Source organism: Taudactylus pleione, unplaced genomic scaffold (genome assembly GCF_031769625.1).
Source record: "Taudactylus pleione unplaced genomic scaffold, aTauple2 ptg000036l, whole genome shotgun sequence".
NCBI classification, from domain to species: Eukaryota; Metazoa; Chordata; class Amphibia; order Anura; family Myobatrachidae; genus Taudactylus; species Taudactylus pleione.
The window spans coordinates 11,297,220-11,315,925 of NW_028284438.1; positions in this window are offsets into that span (position 1 = coordinate 11,297,220).

Sequence of the window (18,706 nt, forward strand, 5' to 3'; positions counted from 1 at the left end):
GAGACCCTGGATTCTGGCTTTTGAACATAACCTCATCTTCCACGGCTTCCTATAAAAATTCCCTTCTAAGGCATCTAAACAGTGCGTCTAAAGCCATCATTCCTGTTTTATGGAAATCTACCTCTCCCCCCTCCATTAAAGACTGGTTTAAGAGGATAGATTAATATATGGATATGGAAGACATTGTATCTTTCTCTAAAGGTAGGCCCATTGACTTTACTGCCATTTGGCTCCCTTGGTTGGTGTTCAAAAACTCCACACTATACAATAATTTTAATGGTGTACTTACTGCATCCGTATCTGCTGCTTTCTGACTCCAATTTGTTTAATTGTGGGGCTCCTAACAAGTGTATACATTAATTCTTTATGGAACGATGATAAATGGTCCCCTCTAATTACTTTTTTTGTCTCCTGCTCAATTTCCCTTACTTTTTCTTGTTTATTCTTTTTATTTTTGCAGTAGCGCATGTCAGAGGTTGGACTCTTCCTGACTGAGCTGTGTCAAGTCCTAGTGACGGCCATCTCATTCCACCTACAGGATGCTGGAGGGAAGCAGCGCAGGAGCGCACTCCTTTTAACAAAACAGAACTTCCGGTCTGTCCGAAATCTCTTTACTTCCATGTTCTAATCCACCATACTGTATACGCAGCACATGCACTCCATTAGTTTGCACAAATGCAGCAACAATAACCGGGATTGGAGTAGCATGGAATCTGCTGGGGAGGGCTCAAAAGATCACTCTCCTATGATGCTCTACTCATAGGATAGAATGGCTAAGGCCATCTCCAGATGGCATTAGTTACCGGGGTCAAGCTCTATAAAGCTAAGCAAAACTTTTCAGAGTTCTGTCAGGCCTGAGATGTGAATTTGGCAGGAAGATCTGAGCCAAAACCGAACAGCTCCTCTCTAGTTACTTCTCTTTGATATCTCCTGCATTCACATTATATTATATCGCCCATATACTAAAATAGTGCCTTAATCATGCAGAAACAGCCAATTCCACATCACTTTGATTTGATCAATATGCCCCCCAGACTTGCATAAAAGTACGGGTTTTCATGCAGCACACCATATGTGATACCCCCACAGGTATTGTACAAGTGTGGTGTGATGTGTTTCAATCTTACCAGGTTAGGATAGATTTCTTGGTTTCGAGGTAAGGAGGGATGTACAGGCATATAAGTTACTAATTTTGCTTCAAATTAGTGCTTCAGTTTATTACAGAATAAATAGTGAAGATTTCATTCACAACAATCTATAATCCTAGCAGTTACGCATTAACAAATAAATTACCTGTCCAACAAAATGGATATTTTATTGTACTGGACACTGGAATGACTGAGTACTCTTTGCATCTAGATGAAGCAGCAAACTAATATGTTATTGCAAAAAACATGCATATTGTAGCAAATTGATATGCAACTGTTTACATTAAATATGGTGTTACCCATCATACCCCAATACGAACAAGACTAAAACAACAATTTACCTAAGTAAAGTTACTACAGGCATGTAAATGACTGTTAGTAATAAAGTTCAGCGCTCTCTGTAGAGTGAGTGCACTTTCCGTTGCCCGGGTTAGTTTAATTGACAGATAACTATTCCTTTATGGCAATTGTTATTCATGCAATCTGATGCACAATTTTAGTATATTTGTGTCCTGCCTGCAAGGTTGTAGAGAAGGTTGAATAGTTTTAATGTGACTGGTACATACAGAGGCAATTTCATACTGGGATTTCCCTGTGAAGATAGCAGGGGTATGAAGGTGTGTGTCCTACCCAGCTGGTCGAGTCTCTCAATTACCAGTTCCTACTGTAAGTATTATATGCAGTTCTGCAGCTGCCTTGGAAGGGGAAAGAATGGAGATATGCAGCCTGACCGGGGAGCATTAATGCAGCCTGGCACAATGTCCTGTCAGAAGTGATGGCTGAGCAGTGGGGATAGCAGGTGAGGTTGTGTTTGCAGGTATTTCACAGACCTTGCTCCTGGCAGCTGCTCCAGACTTCCATAAGGGAGTTGTAATGACGCTGTTTGTCTGTCCGTCTAGCTACTCATGGCTATCAGTCACCGGGAAGAACCGCTGAGAATCAGGTAATACACACTCACACCGTGCAGCTCTGCTCCCACTGGTCGTTACCTCACCTTAGTGCAGCCACCAACTGTCATTTTCTCTAGTTCAATCCTTGAGCCTGCCACAGTACTCACTGTCCCCTAATGTCCACCGCCGCTGAGAGAGCCAGTGCAAAGAGTCCCTGAACCTCAATGAAAACAGTTATATAATGGCCTGCATTAGACAGTGACAGGAAGCAGATTATTACTTAACATTTGTGTAGGGTGTTGATTTGGTGCCACACATATAATAGGTCTGATTCATTACCGATCGCAACTGTGATTACGCACACAGATGGCCAATTGTTGCCTTCTGCGCATGCATATGCATCACAGTGCGCGTGTGCGAAGGGCTCACTGCGATTGGACTGCGATCGCAGACACTACGCAGACCCATCGCAGAGTGATTGACAGGAAATACCGTTTGGAGGTGGTGACTGGGGGTGGTCGCGAAGCGCAGGCGTGCCAGTGTGTTTGAACACCGTTACAGGGGCGTGCATAAATTAGCCACTATGATGCCAATCACAGCTTGGGCTTTCACTGCGTGCGATGAGGTTAGCAATTTCTGAGAAAGGTCTGATCTTGTGCAAGTGTGCATGAGGCTCCGATGGTACTCGATGTTATGGATGATTTTGCAGACTTGCAAAGTATTATGGATGTGAGTAAGGGGAAGTGGATGTCCTTATGTTAGGCTGCGATGGCATTGCAAACATTAGCATATTTTCGCAGTGTGACTGTGTGCGTAATCAGGCCCTCAGTACGGATTGCAACTGCAAATGCAATAGCGATTACGCATGCAGTCTCACTGTGAAGATATGCTAATCCTCTGTGATTGCTATGCCATTGCAGCACTACATAAGGACGCCTACCTTACCTTACACACATTCGTAATGCTTAGCAAGACTACAAAACCATCGGTAACATCGAGTACCATCGCAGCCTCACGCACACTTGCACAAGCTCTGACCTTACTCAGGAATGACTTCGTCGCACGCAGTGAGTACACAAGCTGCTTATGGCATCGCAGTGTATAATTTATGCACACTCATGCAACGGCATTCAGATGCACTGGCAAGCCTGCGTTTCTCCGACTACCCCCCTGTCACCACCACCAAACGGTACTTCCTGTCAATCACTCTGCGATGGGTCTACGTAGTGACTGCGATCGCAGTCCAGATTGCAGTGGAGTGTTCGGGCACGCACACCTCAATGCATACGCGTGCACAGAATGCAACAATCATCCGATTGCGTGCATATTCGCAATTGCGATCCTTGCTGAATCAGGCCCAAAGTACATAAACAATTGAGCAGAACAAGAGAACAGCAACTTACAGTACAAAACAATGCACGACATGTACATCTCTATGTATTAGTGATGTTCGCTGAACCCCATGTTTTGGTTTTAAATCTGTATTAACTTTGTGTTTTTATTTTGGTTTTGCCAAAACTGCCCTCGTGTGTTTTTGTTTTGGATCTGTATTTTTTTAAATGATAAAAACAGCTACAATCACATAATTTGGGCCTATTTTTGTTCCTACAGTATTGTTACCTCAAAAACATTCATTACTATTCATTGCCATTCAACCACCTCATAGCTCATCCAGTTTAGGCCAAATGGTTGCACTCAGCTAGCTGGCTGACTAAGCTAAGTGACAGCAGTTGGTGGCACAAACGTGACAGTTCAACTGCCTACATGGCACATATAGGATACAGAGTGGCACTGCAGTGGCTGACAGGATAGCAGTTTAATAAACTATAAAAATGTTTGTCGTCTACTCTACACAAAAAAAACAGTCAGCAATGCCCCAAACAGCGCATGATGCAAAGAAAAGAGGTGCAAGATGGCATTGTCCTTGCCCCCCCCCCACATTTATGTTATATATATTAAACAGGACATGCAGAGTTTAACAAACCAATCACTTAAGCGACAGGGACTGCTACTTGTGACTGAAGTGATTGATTTGTTTGGGCCCGCACAAAACAATGGGCAGCTGACATTGCTGGCAATGATCTCTATGTACAAACTGCCACTCTACAGGGGCAAGATGTCATTGCCATTATCATCCTCCCGCTCATCTTCACACTCTGGACTTTGATGTAATTGCCAGTAAAGGTCTTCTTCATGGAATTTGTAGTTCATTTTGCTGAACATTATCTTATCCACATTTTGAGGAAGTAGCCTCCTACGACAATAGTTGACAAGGTTACCAGTTGTGCTGAAAACTCTTTCTGAGTACACACTGGAGGGTGGGCAGCTTAAATGAAGCAAAGCCAGTTTGTGCAAGTGCCTCCAAATTGCCTTCTTTTTTCTGCCAGTAGTCAGACTGTCTGACATGCCTATTTGGATGCTATGATTAAAATAATTTTTAACCATTCTTTGAATAGTGACCATATCAGATGGATTCGCAGTGAATCCACTAGTTTTTGGCAATTCTTTTAGACCCAACTAGATATCAAACTGTTGTGTTGACTCATCTGCATCTGCAGGGAATCTCTTTGGAAAGCCGAGTTTTTTTCTGGCAGCCACAGTTACCAGAAAACCTGGAGAAAGGGAGGAGATGTCTCCGTGTCACATGCCACCTGAGCTGACAATTTGCTCACCAACAGCTCTTTGTATCTCTTCAGATCTGTCCATTAGAAAAAAAGACACGATGTACAACTTAAACCTAGTATCAAGCATGGTCGCCAAAATGTATTGATCTGAATTTAGGATGCTGACAACCCTTGGATCCTGGCAAAGTGAATAAAGGACTTGATCTACAAGTCCGACATACTTAGCAGAATCGCTTCTTTTCAGCTCCTCCTTCAGTTTCTCGAGCTGCTTTTCTAAAAGTCTAATTAGGGAAATTACCTGACTCAAGCTGGCAGTGTCTGCACTCAATTCATAGGTGACAACTTCAATGGTTTCAGCAACTTGCACAACACAGAAAGTATTCTCCACTGCACTGGAGTAAGGTAAATTTTCCCTATGTCATGGTTTGTTGTGTAGCTTTGGATGGCTTTTTGCTTTTCCTCCATCCGCTGCAGCATATAAAGGGTGAAATTCCACCTTGTTACTACCTCTTGCTTCAGCTGGTGGCAGGGCAAATTAAACTGTTCTTGCAGGTGCTGCAATCTTCTACATGCAGCTGCTAAATCCCAAAAATGTCCCAACATATTTCGTACCACAAACAGCATCTTCTGCACGGCCCTGTAATTTAAAAAAAAATCTGCATCACCAAATTGATTGTGTAAGCAAAACATGGGACATGTTCGAAATCACCCAACTGTAATGCTCTCACAATATTTGGGGAATTGTCAAAAATTCAAAACTCGAGGAGAGTCCAAGTGGGGTAAGCTATTTTGCAATGACTTCCGTGAGTTTTCTAAGAGGTTTAAAACAATATGCTTCTTAGTGAAGCCAATGATACACAGAGTAGCCTGCCTCTGAAGGAGCTGGTGTTTGTTAGATTCTGCTGGTGCTGTTAGTGCTGCTGAAGGCAATACACATACCCAATGGGCTGTCACAGTCGTGTAATCTTTAGTTTGCAATGTTCTGTTTGTCTACATATCTGTGGTTAAGTGGACAGTGGGTATAACGGCATTTCGGATTTTTTTTTTATGTCCATGTACAGGCGGGGAATTGCTTTTCTAGTGAAGTGGAATTTAGATGGGATTTGGTAGCGGGGACATAGGACCTCAATTGTGCAACTGGATGACAGGTGCCATACTTGCTTCCTCTATCAAAGGTTTGTTGTACAGTCAATAATTTTTTTAAACTATTGGTCCCCTTCTGGTATGAAGATCCAACCCTAGCTGCAGCAGGCCTAGTGCTCAAAGATTCTTCTGAGGAATCCTGGATAGGGGAAGACTCACTTAGCCTTATTAAATTGGATGCAGGACTAGTTCCGATCATGATTGAGGATATTGATGATTTAGGTGTTGGTGGTGTAGATTACAGGTTCTTGGATCTAGCAGAGAGAAGGGAGCTAGCTGACACTGGACTGCTTGTTGTTACTTTTTTAGCAAAAGTTTCTGTTTTTGCCAAAAACTTTTCATGCACTGCAAATGACTTAACAGGGAGGAGGTTCCTAGATGGTTAAAGTCCTTACCTCAACTTACTGTGAGGTAGGGACTTTAACTGTGGCTTTACAAATGCTACAGATGGCAAGACAATTGTTGTCCGGATTTGGGTAAAAATAATTCCACCCATAAAATGTGGATATCTTTATCTTATCCCCAGGCATGACAATGGCCTTCTTCTTATGATGGGCAAGAACTGCTTCCACTGGTCCTTCACTTACACAAAGAACATCCTCATCATCAACATCCTCATCATCAATATCCTTATTAGCACATGCGTCAGCTACACAAATATCCCCCTCACCTTGTTGTACTTCTTCTGTAGCATCCTTAATGTCTAAGTCAGCAACTTCTTGACTTGTGCTGCTCATCCCCACATTGGCAGAGGGGGCTGAAATTGAGGAAGGATGCTTCTCTATGACTTCAGAAAGGTCAGGCTTACACATAGCACTCGCGGACACACTTATACTCTCCTCAGTGATTTGTGACATTTCTGTTTCTGAACACACAGTTTGTTCTACTGCCTTAGTGGTTTTAATTTTTTTGACAACTCTTCTAGGCTCAGAATGAAATGGTCTTGCATTGTCATTAGTGGCAGAAGAAGATGCATCACTAACAGTTGCAGAACCACCACTCATAAATACAGGCAAAGGTCTGAGCCTTTCCTTGCCACTGCATGTGGTGAAAGGCATGTTGGCAATTTTATGTTTTTCTGCATTAAACTTTGCCTTTAATAGAGGTGTTTTTTCTTTACCACTGTAAAATATATATATTTTTTATTTTAGATGCCCTGACTGAAAGCCTTTATACCTTGCACATTGGTATTAGTAGATGACATTTAAGCGGTATTGTCAACATGACTGATGGTGGCAGCAGCTGCAGAGCTAGTGCTTGGTTGCTGCTTCTGCTGTACTGTTGATTGATCGTCATGTTCCATATCAATGCCTGAATTTTTTTTCACAAAAAAATATAAAAAACAAACAAAAAAAACATGCCCTACTGCGACACACTTCGCGGTGACTCTTGACCTACTGAACGTTAGTGACTGTTATATCTCACAGACACAGTATCACGGCCTGAGTTTATTTTTATCACAAACAAAACAATGTATTTTTTTTTTCTACAAAAAAAAACGTGCCTACCTAACTGATATATCTCACAGACACAGTATCACGGCCTCAATTTTTTAATACAAACAAAACAATACATATTTAAAAAAAAAAAAAAAAACGTGCCCACCGACTGTGACACACTGCGCAGAGACCCTTGACCTATTGACTGTTACTGACTGATATATCAGACACAGTATCACAGCCTGAAGTTACAGCACCAAATTAAAAAATATAGTTTTTTAAGCCACACCTATAACAATATTAATTATTATATTAAATGATGTTCCTGCGCTATAAAAAACAAACAAACAAACAATGATTTGCTAACTGCCTATCCACAAAACTAGCTTGGCCAGTATTACCTAGGGGACTGTCACTGTAGGTGGTACTGCCCATCAAGGACAGCGTCACTAAACCTGACTCTCACTGTCACTACTAGACTAGCTAAGCTAAGCTAACTTAGCCTACCCTTCCCTCCTTCCACTCCTACGGTCCTGTGACAATTGACACTGAATCACTGAGGGAAGGACTTACATCGAATCCAAAACATGTGAGATCTGATGCCGGGAAGATGACGTTGCACCTCGTTTTCGGATCCGAAAATGGCGCGGAGATCAGAGCACTGGCTCTGGATTTCCTCAGTTCAGGCAAGTTCGGACGGGTTTCATTTCCAGCAAAACGAACCCGCTCATCTGTAATATATATAAAAGAAGACGTTTGTTTGTTGGCGAATATCTTCCACAGCTCTCAATTTAGTTGTTTAGTATCAAAAAAGTAAGCTATTAGACCAAATAGCGTCAACACGACAATTCTTAAAAAAAAAAAATCATTGGTCTGTTTGTCTGTCCGGTTATGCATTTGGACATCTCTGCAGCGATTGAAATGAAACCAATGCGAGGTGATCCAGTTGGATCCTGGTCAGGTTTTAGGAGAGTTGGGTCCTCGGTCGGACCTCCCGTTGGTGTACTGTCCTGAGCCTTCCACTGGATGGAGTTGGACGAAAACTTCACAGAGTGGTAACATTGGATTCCAGAAGACATACAAGGGGGTTGAGGTACCAGTCGGACCTCCCCTTGGTGTATGCTGGGCAGAACTTTAACCAGCGGACGCTGGGTAGAATTTTGGATCTGGATTTGGGCCAACTAATGATGTGGTCAGTCACACTTGGCTTGGTATGGAGCCGAAATGCGTCTGTGTGACTGAAGGGACCGCTGCTGTGGGGCTATCTTGCCATACTGAAGGTACCATTAGGAGGTGACTCAAACCCAGGTAGTTCATCACAATTCTTTGTGTATTTCCTTGCCTTGGTTGGAAGGCCCCCTTTGGTACACGGCCATTTTTATTATTTTGCTATTGTGTCAATAAATGTTATCAGTATTACACTATGGTTTTTTTCCCCGATATTCTTCTTCTTTGAGGGTCTCATGATTTGTTGAAGAGATCCATTATCTATTAAAGAAATTCATATTGCTACTGAGGGAAACTGAAGGAGAGGGAAGCCCCTATTCCTGGTGAGAAGACTCAGTATCTGAATCCTACATGTAAGTAGGAGTAGGAACTTTGATTATACATATAATTACCACTATTCCTGCAATATTTTCCTTCATTTGAGGAATCACTGGAACAAGTATTGAAAGAAAGAAAGAACTCCCATTTGAAGATTCATCTTGAACCTTTATTTACATCTTTATATACATCCCAGAAAGAGGAGCGCTTGGTTTATCTTAACTTTTAATTGTCATATATTGTGTGGTGGGTACCATACTAAGATCATGCAGCACTTTTGTTTGTGTGAGCGCAGGATTCATATATAATTTTTTGCCTAATAATGTGACTGGGGTACTGGTCGGACCTCATGACAGAGTGCAGCCGGGCAGAACTATGACCCAGGGAGCCTGTTCAGACCCGGGTAGCCTGCTCTGAGTCTTCCACTGGATGGATTTGGACGAAAACTTCACAGAGTGGTAACATTGGATCCTGGAAGACATACTAGGGAGTTTAGGTCCCCGTCGGACCACACAGTGGACTGCACTGGGCAGAATTTTGACCCGAGGAGCCTGTTCTGGGCCTTCCACTGGATGGATTTGGATGACATCACATAATGAAACTTGAAGATTTAAACACGAGTAACACTGGGTACATCAACTAGTAGTACATAAACATTACTGCAACAGTGGTCATAGGGCCGATTCAGCACGGATCGCAATTCCAACTGATTGAGCAATTGTTAGCCATTGCGCATGCATATAAGCTGTACTGCGCATGCTCAGCGATCACGCAGCGATCGCACTGTGATTACATATGCACATAAGAATCCATCACAGAGTGAGTGACAGGCTGTGATCATTTGGTGGTGGTGACGGGGGAGTAGTTAGAGAAATGCGGGCTTGTCTGTCTTTTTGAACACTGTTTTATGGGTGTGCATAAATTAGCCCCTGCAATTGCATACGCAGCTTGAGTACTCACTGCGTGCGATGAGACTTGCAAATTCTGCGACGGGGCAGACCTGCTGTAATTGTGCGTGACAGGCCAATGTATTTCGATGTTACCGATGTATATTCAGGACTGCGAGGTATTACGGATGTGAGAAATCAGTAGTGGGCGTCTCTATGCTGGCTGAGCTGTGGCAGGCATTAGCATATTTTCGTAGCTGTGATATCATTTACGATCCATGCTGAATCAGGCCCATAACAGTAAAATAAGTAGTACGGTGGCAAAAGTCAAGGGTTAGGTTTATAAGTAATAGTAAGGAAAGGAAAACCACATGAGGGAAGAGGCCCTGCTTGTGAGAGCATACATTCTAAAGGGTAGGGGTAGACAGACAGGGGTGACACATATGGGGTAGATAGTGAGCATAGGACAGAGTGTTAGGAAGAGAGATAGATGGCTTTGATGAAGAAATGGGTCTTGAGTGCCCATTTGAAGTTTTCCAGAGAAGCGGAGAGTCTGATAGGAAAAGGTAGTGAATTCCAGAGGTAGGGAGAAGCATGTGCAAAATCTTAGAGGTGTTCATGGCAAGAAATAATCAGTTGGCAGGAGAGGCAGAATTCATTAGCAGAGTGAAAGGGTGGACAGCAGTGTGAAGGGAGGTAAGCTCAAAGATGTAACTGGGAGAGAAAAGGGTGAGATGCTTGAATTGGGTTCTGAAAGGGAGGGAAGCCAGTGTATGCCTTGTAGGAGAGGGGAGACAGATGTAGTACGTTTGGAGAGGAAGATGAGCTGGACAGCAGCATTGAGGACAGATTGAGTGGAGAGATTTGGGAGTCAGGGAGGCCAGATAGGAGAAGGTTACAGTAGTCCAATCTGGAGTTTAAGAAAGTGCTGGGACATCCAGGAAAGATGGCAGAGAGAAAGTTAGAGATTCAAGTGCGGGGAGAGGAGGAGAAGTCAGGGGAGGAAAGGTAAATCTGAGTATTATCAGCATACAGATGATATTGGAGGCCAAAAGAGCTGATGAGCTCACGTATAGGACATATAGAGGACATATAGAGAGAGAATAGAGGTCCAAGATCAGAACCTTGGGGGACACCTACTGTTAGTGGAAGTGCGGGGCAGAGGAAACAGAAAAGGATCAGTTAGAGAGGTAGGAAGACAGCCAGGAGAGGGCAGTATCACGTAGACCAAGGGAATAAAGGATTTGCAGGAGGAGAGAGTGGTCCAAGGTGTCAAAAGCAGCAGAGAGGTCAAGAAGAATGAGCAGAGAGTAGTGGCTTTTGGACTTGGCAGCAAGGAGGTCATTGCTGATTTTTGTCAGGGCAGTTTCAGTGGAGTGGAGAGTACAGAAGCTAGACTGAAATGGGGCACCAGGGAGTGGGAGGAAAGAAAGGCAAGAATGCAGTTGTAAACAATATGCTCAAGGAGTTTGGAGGCAAAAGGGAGGAGAGAGATGGGTTGGTAGTTGGAGAGAGTGTAAAAATAGTGTAAATTGTACTAATAGTGTAAAGCTGGCTGCGCAATATTGGACCGATCTGCCAATAATCGGGTGATCAGCCTCATTTATTGTATAGTGTGTATGAACGATCATTTCAGCTGTAGTGAACTGCCTGAACCAGCTCCTGGAACACCTTTAACAACAGGACTTGAAGTGGAATCAGCTAACACTGGATGCAGCAATAATGAAGGCAATAGTGACCAGTGAACTATAGAGGAGGCTTTCAGGTACACACCTTTCAAGCAAGCTGTACCTCACACGGGTCACTATGTTTGGAATCAACTGAGTTCCAAGCGCTGCAGCCAGACGTACAGCACAGTTTGCTACCGTTGGACATATGACTCTACTGGGGATCAACAGAGAAAAAGTAACAAAAAACCTCTCTTTATTGGTATAGCGCCACTTGGTGGTCACACGTATTATATTGGATCATTTCAGCGGTTTACAGATAAAACTGTTAGAAATCATCCACAAACGTATACGTTCGATTCTCCGATCTATCGATCAAGACTGAAAATCTGGGCCTCAATTTCCCGATATCGAGCAGTGTGTGCATTCTCGAAAATCTGTCCATATTTTCTATGCTTTTTTTCTGATTACATCATCATCCTTGTGGGCATACATATGCAAATTCACTGTGAAATTCTGCAGATATTTAATTTAAATTGTATAGTGTGTAGCACAGATATTGGGACTGTGATTTTACCCAAAAATGTACCCAATTATTGGTTTGATCAAAAAATGTACATGTCTAAAGCAAATGGACCCGTACACACAGACTTTCTAACAAGTGTTAGCTTTGCACTGCCTGCTTACCGGTGTTTAGAAGCATTAATGATCTGTAAAATATAACTCAGTTCTAGGGGATAGCTCAGTGATTAAATAGAACACTATGCTGCTGCAAAGCTTTGAGATCCATTAATGAATGCCTTTTAAACGTGCTGTTAGGACAAAGTACAAGGATTTGTTTACTTTTTATTTAAACTAGTGTTGGTTCTCCACATCCATGTGTAGGAGCCCTAAAGGCAGTGGCGTAACTAGGGCAGGGCGAGCGGGGTGCTTGCCCTGGGCGCCGTGGGACCGGTCCGCCACGGTCCGGCCCACCCTAGTTAGCCACCAGTGTAGCGCCGACCGCAATGAGTGCGGTCAGCGCTACACATTTACACAGGACCGGCACTAGGCTTCCAGCGCCAGTCCTGTGCTGCACACCTGAGCCCGTTCCCTCCCCCTGAGCGCTTGCCCAATAGTGCCAGGAGGCAGGCTCAGGCTGTGCATAACATACGCATCACCGCCAGCACTGGCGGTGATGCGTGTGTTAAACAGCAGCCAATGAGAGTCAGATAGACTCTCATTGACTGCTGCAGCACCCACTGCAGGAGCCGGACTTCCGTCCGGCTCCTGCAGTGGGTAATGGGACAGACGTCATGACGTCTGTCCCATTATGCTGAGCGCACCAGCCCGGGAGGACTGGCGGGCGGCGGCGGCGGGAGCGGCGTCACGGACTGGAGGAGCAGCAGCAGCAGCGTGGTTCAGGTAAGTATGTTTTTATATATATATTTTTAAAAACCTGTCAGCACTACTGGGGGCACCTCTACTGGGGGTGGCTACCACTGGGGGGACCTCTACTGGGATAGGGGCACAACGGGGGGGGTTGGCTACTACTGGGGGCACCATTATTAGGAGTATCTCTACTGGGGGGGGGCTATTACTGGGGGCACCATTATTGGGAGGACCTCTACTGGGGGTGGCTATTACTGGGGGCACCATTATTAGGAGGACCTCTACTGGGGGGGCTATTACTGGGGGCACTTAATCGGGAGGGGGAACCTCAACTGGGGACCACTACTTGGGGGGAGGGAACTACTACTGGGGGGACCACAACTGGGGGCAATAACAGGAAGGACCACTACAGGGACCACTGGATAGGGGGGGTCACTCCTGGGAGCCTGCATCAGGGGGACCACTACTGGGGGCACTGCATGGGAGGGGGGGGACTACTGCTGGGGGCACTATATAAGGGGCTTACTGCTAGGGGCACTGCGGGGACCACTACAGGGGGCACTAGATAGGGAGGATCACTACTGGGTGCCTGCATAAGGGGGACCACTATTGGGAAACCTGCATGGGGGGACTACTGCTGGGGGCACTATATAAAGGGCACTACTACTGGGGGCACTATATAAAGGGCACTGCATAAGGGGATACCACTACTGGGTGCACTGCATTGTGGGGACTGCTACTGGGGGCACTGCATAAGGGGGAACACTACATAGGGCACTGCATTTGGGGGGACCACTACTGGGGGCACTGAGTAAGGGGAACTAATTGGGGGCTGTATAAGGGGGACCACTACTGGGGATACTGTATAAGGGGCACTACTATGGGCCTGCATAAGAGGGACCACAACTGCATACTGGGGGTACTGTATAAGGGGTACTACTGGGGTTAAGGTGGATATGGATAGAAATGTTCAGCGTCAAAATAAAGGGGTGTGTCATGTTGACACGCCCCATTTTTAAGTGACCACGCCCATTTTTTTTTCAAATTTGCCCTGGGCTCCAAATACCCTAGTTACGCCACTGCCTAAAGGAGAACTTAGCACCCTTGCCATATTTGAGAATCCCATCGCTAGTAAAAGCTCACACTGTAGAGAGGGGATGTAGTTATGCGCCGGTCTCAATCCTGATGGCAGAATCCCGGCAAAGGATTTAACATAGGCGTCAAAATACCAACGGCTATGTTAATCCCAACGCTGGAACGCCGAGGACGCCAGCCCAAACAAAGGTAAGATCGGGCTGCTCTTAGCGTTAGCCGCAGGGGGGGGGGGTTAGGATTAGGGAGTCTAGCGGGGATAGGGTTAGGTTTTTTTTTGGGGGGGGGGAGATTAGGATCAGGCATCCCTAGGGGTGAGGGTTAGGGTTAGGCATCCCCAGGAGGGTTAGGTGGAGGGAGCGGTGAGAGCGTGTTAGGGTTAAGCACCCCCGTGGAGAGGTTAGGGTTAGGCACTAGGGGGGAAGGTTAGTGTTAGACACCACTAAGGGAGGGTTAGGGTTAAGGGGGGTTCAGGGGAGGGTTAGGGTATTTACATGCCCCAGTCGGGATCTTCATCTGTCGGGCATCCGCTGCCGGTTTTTCAATCCCTTTCCGTAGAGAGCACTTAATAAAGAATGCTCACTATTTGCTACTGTATATGCACTTATTCTCTATGCTTTATGTTTTGGCCCCACAGGCTTCCACCATACCACGCAGAAGGAGGGCTGTGATCAGGATAACCACAATATTTTAAGATATAAGATTAGACTTAAATTTGGCGCACCTAAATTGCAGAATGTTGCCCCTTTAGGGACAGCTGGAGTAACTTGCCACACCAACTACCTGATGACTTAGATCAGTAGGCCTGAGGGGAATTTACTTTTGCTGATATGGCTTCCTTATGCGGATATCACTGCTCTCTCCCAGTCTCCTCACTCACTGACACAACACTGACACAGCGCTACCGTGCATGCAGCTAATAACGCGTCCCTGTACAGACAGGTTATCCAGCCAATGCCGGGATAGGAGGAGGATAGTTACTAGTGTGTGCTGCCGGGATATGTATTTTGGCGTAGGCTTAGGAACTTATCGTTACGGTGCACTGAGCCTCGCTCTAGGACTACACAGACCATCATGCAAACCGAAGCCGGCTGCTCTGAGGTGCTCCCTTGCCCCCTACCTCCCCGCACCCCCTGTTCCAGCGCCTATGACTGTGATGTATAGCAAAAATTGGACTAGTTATGCTCACAACACAAAACCAAAGCCATGTCATATTCCTTAAGGTGGGTACACACTATAGCAATATATTTGCAGATCGAGTGATCTGCAGATATATCTGCAGATGATGGTCGTTCATACACACTGAACGACCATCATCTGCATGCTGCAGCGGGTCGGGCCGGCCTGGGGGTGGGTAGGGGCGTGGCCTAATCTAAGAAGGTGTGGCAACGCCCCGTTCGATAAAAAATAAATAAAAATAATTTGTGTTGCGACGCTGCGCGCTGGGGAGGGGGCACTGTGTGCCCCTCAGCCCGGCACACAGCCAATGGGGGGCGCGCACAGTGTGATCGCCCCCCCCTTTGGCATAGGAGACTACTCGGCTGCTCCTTTAGCAGCCTCGGACAGTCTCCCAGTGCAGCCCAGCACACAGCAGCATGTGCTGGGCTGCTGCGACCTAAGAGGGAGGGGGAGCGGTGCCGGACCCGGGTAGTTAGTACCCCCCCATCTCGGCGCCCCTGTGTATGGGCGATTGGCTGACTGCCCGTACACACTTGCCGATGGACAGATATGTCTGCAGACATATCTGTTCATTGGCTGTGCAGCACAGCCAATGCAATATGTCTGTGAACAACGTCGTTCACAGACATATCGTCTGTACACACTGGCCTACGGGGGCACGATATATTGGCTGATCAATTGATCTGCCAATATATCGGCCAGTGTGTACCCAGCATAACACTCAGCCAGGGCCTCTGTAATAAGCGAATGACAGGTCACAGCATATTACACTCTTGGTGTAATCTTATTTTACATTTTTTTTTAGAATTGCTTTGAAAGATGCTTTGCAGAAAAGGTCCCACTATATACTCTGTAGTTTATATTCCCCACAAGCGCCTCCTGTTTTGTCCCCTCAAACAAAAAGTCTGTTAATCAGCTCTGAGAATGGTTTCCAGTGACAGAGGGTAAAGAAGGCCAAGTAAGGTGTTGCTGAGAGCATAGCTTCATTTGCATGTCAATTTGTCTGCTTGTTGATTCAATGTCTGGCATTTCAGAAGCACCCAGCAGAAACTGCATTTGTTGTTTTTAACTATGGTCAAGCCTACTTGCCACAACAGGAGAGTCAAGTCCATTTAATTTAGCTAGCCAGGCAGAACATGCTGTAGGAAGGAAGGATTCTCTCTTCAGGCATTGTCTGGCCAGTAGCATTTAACCCATTGCTGGATCCACATGAATATGTTTGTTGTGGAATAAATCTTGTTAGTGTTAGTCCACCTGCAAACTATTCTATATTCTCTACTAAACAGACAGAACAAGTATTTAATCTATAACCTTTGAGTGTCTATCCTGTTATCATTACAGTAGTAATTTTAAGGAATATATGCCTTGTTTGTTGGCCACGATTATAAATGATTATAAATGAGCATTAAAATATATTGTCCTAGCTTATTTTGTACAGAGGTCTGCCGTAATTGCACTTTCATTGTGTGTCCGGAACGAAAGTAGTAGTTTCACCTGTATGCAGAATTGTATGCATCTATGCGACAACTTTCTTCCTGGCAACTTCTGTTCCTCAATGTCAGTGATTATTATTATTATTACATTTTATTTATAGGGAGCCGCAAGTGGCCACAGCGTCATTCACACAGCAACAGTACAGGGTACACAAAACATAATAAAACATTATATTACATTACATTACATTACAGTAACCAAAACATAAACAGAGCACAAGTAACAATTAGCACCACAATTCCAATACAACATATCAGGTGGAAAGCAAGGTGAGCGAAGTAGTAATAGGCTAAAGGTGGAACCTGTCTCCAAAAGTGATGGCACAACTAACAGGAGTAGAGCCATTGGAATGAGACAAACTGATATGAGGGGCAGATGTACTAAGATCTAGAAAGTGAGAAACTGGAGAGTGATAAACAATCAGCCAATCAGCTCCTAACTGTCATTTTTCAAACACAGCCTGTCACATGACAGGAGCTGAGTGGCTGGTAGTTTATCACTTTCCAGAACTTAGTACATCTCCCCCTGAGTGAGAGGAATTCTGGGCTAAATGGCCACTGAGTAGGTGAAAGTTACCATTGAAGTGCTAGAGATGAGGGCTGTGAGAACAAGGAGCCCTCCTCCTAGGAGCTTACAGTCTAGGGGAGAGGGGAGACAGACAGATGACATGAGGCATGTCCTGAGAGCAGGAAGTTGGTGAGGTATAGATGACTGAGGTAGGAGGGTTGGATGAGTGACCTGATGATATGGTTATATGGTGGAAGGGTATTCTTTCATGAACAGGTGGGTTTTCAGTGCACGTTTGAAGCTTTGTAAGGTTAGGGAGAGCCTGAGAGAGTAAGGGAACTCATTCCAGTGAAGGGGGATGCACGGGCAAAATCTTGGATACGAGCGCGAGATGCAGTATCCATGGTAGATGAGACGAGACTGTAATTGGCCGACCGGAGAGGGTGGGAAGGAGTATGTAAGGAAATGAGATGGGAGAAGTAGGGAGCAGTGGAGTTAGAGAGAGCCTTCTATGTGAAGGTGAGGAGTTTGAAGAGGAATCTGTAGGTAAATGGGAGCCAGTGCAGGTTTTCACAGCGGGAGTGGCAGATGTGGAACGGCGGCAGAGGAAGATAAGTCTAGCTGCAGCATTGAGAACAGATTGGAGTGAAGCGAGATGGTAATGTGGGAGGCCAGTGAGGAGAAGGTTGCAGTAGTCGAGGCGGGAAATGATTAGTGCATGGATAACCCCTTTGGCAGCATTCAGGGAGAGGTTGCATGCTGATGCATCGATGTTGCATAGCTGGAACCGTCAGGATTGAGCCAGAGATTGAATGTGGGAAGCGAAGGAGAGGGTGGAGTCAAGAGTAACACCCAAGCTTCAAAGTTGGAGAACAGGGAAGATGATGGTATTGTCAACAGTGATAGATTAGTGGGGAGGGGGGTGGAGACTCTCATAGGCGGGAAGATGATGAGTTTGGTTTTGTCCATGTTGAGCTTTAGAGACTGCTCAGGCATCCAGGAGGAGATGGCGGAGAGGCAGCTGGATACCGGAGAGAGGACGAAAGGAGAGAGGTCAGGAGAGGAGAGATATAGAGATATAGTTGCGTGTCATCTGCATAGAGGTGGTATTGGAGGCCAAAAGAACTGATGAGTTTTCCCAGGGAAGAGGTGTACAAGGAGAAGACAAGGACAGAACACTGCAGGATGCCAACGGGAGGAATGGAAGCGGTGAGGTTGAGCCAGAAGCAGACACAGGGAAGGAGCTGTTGGTGAGGTAAGAGGTGAACTAGACATTAGCGGTGCTAGAGAGGACAAATGGTTGGTAGGGTGTGGAGGATGAGAGGATGATCCACAGTGTTGAAGGTCTCAGAGAGGTTTAGGAGGATGAAGAGATAGAAGTGGCTCCTGGATTTAACCAAAAGTGGGTCATTGGTGACTTTAATAGGCTGGGAGTGTAACACTGTGCTGTGAAGTCACATCTCAGCACCACACTTCCAGACTGATAGACAGGAGCAGACCGAATTAAGACTTAATAGGGCCCTAGTCATCCTGCTGGTTTGTGCACCTTTTTCATCTCTGTTTGTCAATAACAAAACCACATAAAAACAGATTAGATTAATGTGGGCCCCTACTTGATTACTCCACAACTCGTTGGGTATGGGATGCTGTCAGTCGGGATCCTGGCTGTCAGCATCCCGACCCAGGCATCCCGACAGAGCTAGCATACAATCACTTGTTC